Source organism: Musa acuminata, chromosome BXJ1-7, assembly GCF_036884655.1.
Source record: "Musa acuminata AAA Group cultivar baxijiao chromosome BXJ1-7, Cavendish_Baxijiao_AAA, whole genome shotgun sequence".
In the NCBI taxonomy this organism is placed as follows: Eukaryota; Viridiplantae; Streptophyta; class Magnoliopsida; order Zingiberales; family Musaceae; genus Musa; species Musa acuminata.
The window spans coordinates 32,676,829-32,679,971 of record NC_088333.1 but is presented as its reverse complement, the minus strand read 5'-3'; positions in this window follow the sequence as shown (position 1 = coordinate 32,679,971).

Here is a 3,143-nt window from a genome sequence, read left to right as displayed (position 1 = left end):
CAAAGAAGACTCAACAGCTCCATAAATTGTATTTTTTATATATAAACAATAATAATAATAATAATAATAATAATAATAATAATAATAATAATAATAAATATGAAGTTGGTGGACTCGTCTCCTGCACGGTCGGTGGGATTGAGTTGGTCGAGCAGACCACACCCCTCCACCACTCGCCACGTGGCGGTGGAATTTGGTAGATGAGGACACCTTTAAAGGATCAACACCTGCGTGACATTTGGCATTTCCACGTTCGGACTTATGATTGCAACGATCATGAGCGTGCAGATGGATAGCTTAGTTTTAATCCACAACGAGCGTTGAATAGTATTCTTAGTTTAAAACAATTGAGGAAAAAATAATAGAAGATACAATAATGTTAGTCATTTTATGGCATGTACGTCTGAACACCGGTGAGGAGGAATACGACAAAAGAAGGAGGATGTGCGTCTGAACGCTCTATTGGAGGTCATAAATGCGCATATCTAATGATAGAGGAAGTCATTGTCGAATGTACGCACCAACTCGAGAGATAGAATAAATAAGCGGGTATCTGAGTGCACAATCTTCCTGAAATATTTAATCATGTTTAGCAGATCTATTGGGTAAAGCGTTGACTAGAGAGGGGCGGCTCTCTGTATGTCAAAGCATGTGGGTGTTTAATGGGTTGGTAAAATGTCATACACTTATTGCCATGAGGAGAAATTTAACAAGGTAAATTAAAGTTAGCCGAAAGAGTGTCGCGTACTTTATTAAAAAAAATTAGTATTATTGTTTTTTATTGAATGACACCTTTTTTAGCTAAGATGTTTTTTTTAAATAATAATAATAATATAAAACTCATGAATTTTTGGATTAAGTGTTATTTGAGTACAACAACTTATTCTAGTTGAAAGTGTAGTTGAACCAACTTCCACTAAACTAACCTAAACTTTCATAGAATATCTCTTTTTTTTTATTTTTAAAGGATTTTTTTTAAATTAATTTTCAAATTTTAGGATTTTTTGATTCGATACTATGATCGAGTGAGTGTAAGTTTATCAACTTATACTTAACCAACCTAAACTTTCACATAACCACAATGATATTATGGTTCTAAGATTATTAGTACTTTTATTTTATATATATATATATATATTTTTTTTTTTTTTTTTTTTAGGATTTTATGATGATTAAATTATAGAATTTTGGAATATATTCTATATGTAAGAGTTGAAAGAGCATATATTATTCATGTAATTAGAACCCTATTATTTATAGAGTAAAATATAATCTAATCAAGGATTCAACATCTAATTAAGGGATATGAAAAATCTAATTAATCCTCTATACGGTAACTTTGACATGCCCTTGCAAACTTAATATGGGTTTTGTATAAACTAGTTTATGTTTGGAAACCAAAAAGCTAAATCGTCGTGATGATAATGGCTTGAAAAATATATCATCTGTTGGTTGGTCGTCGGTGTTGATCGAACAAAGTTGCAAGTTTTCACATCGAAGATGACGATGTCATATAAAATGACGATTAATCTCAATATGCTTTGTGTGTTTATGATAGATATCTCAATATAGATATGTCCCAATTGACCACCGGTGACTAAGATTTCTAATCGAGAAATTGAAGTATGTGGTAACCGAGAATTCCATAAATCCAATGGTATAGGTTTCATAGCTTTGTGAGTGAATGTAATAACTGTACAAGGAAAATGAAGTCGAGTGAGGAAGAACAAATGTCCAACTTTATAGCTTGGTTTGTTGATCCTGCATAGTGCACCCAATAGTAGAAAATTGAATATTAAATCTCAGGTCACACAATTGACCAAGTGATAATAAATTTAATAAAAGTTCAAGAATAATAATAATAATATACATATGTATAAACAATTGTCAAATTTGAAGTAGAAATTGAAAAGTGCTGACCCATTAGAGGTGTAAACCTTAGAGATACTGGATGTAGGAGTTTTAAAGGAGAATTTTGAAGAATCTCAAGTCATATGATTTGAACATTGTCAAGAGTTGTAGAAGCAATGCAAAAATATATTACTGCACTATTTGATACATACAGTGATAAAATTAAAATTAAATCAGTTTTTAATGACTTTTAAATGATGATTTTGAACATGTTTGGGCTGTGCCTCTTTGCTTTTGTCGCAATCCACTTCCTTTCTTAGATGGTTTGCCCTTTCAGAAACACATTGCATGCCCCTCGACCTATTCCCAAATCACTTTCTTGTAACTGCTATAACACCATTCAAATATAAGACACAATCGTACCTCCCAAAGCTAGCAAGCCAATCAAATTATTCTCAAAATTATATCCAATTTATAGATATTATCGTCATATTGGATGTATTATGATTCAACAAATGCCCTAAACTTTGCTGAAAAGACTCTCACAGTTGCAACTAGCGAGTCTTCCTCGATTAGCCCAACACTTATAGGTGTTGAAGCCATAGTCACTCAACTTCACCTGCATCACTTCATTCTACCTCTATAAGTTGTGACATGTCAGATAATAAGTACTATTTGGCTTCTTAATTCTATATATTCAAATCATATGACATCATATTTCTATCTATTGAGGTTGGGAAAGAGGAACAGCTCGAGCGGCTACTGTGGAACAAAACATGAAGGCGGCAGCGGTGGATCTGTGTGGAAGGAGTCATCTGATCTAAGGAAAGACGTCAACGGGAAAAGAGGAATGGTTCCTATGGCTACTGTGGAACAGAACATATCATACGATTGTGTGTCACGGACTTAGTTGGTTTTGTCTAAGTCTTACGATACCCTTGCGTGTCCGTCCATAATGGTCAACCTCCCTGAAACCTCTTATAGTTCTTTAGGACCTATAAAAGATAGAACGGGTTAGAGAAAGTGCCTCACTCGAGATCTACAAGCAAACATTTCAGGAAACACTCATAAACAATACAAATTACAAACAAACTTTACAAGTTCTGAACGATTACACAACAAAGGGTCAAAATGATCCACTACAGACCGAGTTCTCTCACAAGTGTCCACATGACACAACCTTTATTTACAAGCCTAAAATGACCACTAAACCCAACTAAAATGGGGCTGTTAAGCTTTCGATCGTCCCTCTACATATTGTGCAAAGCATGAACAAATCAAGAGGCATGGAC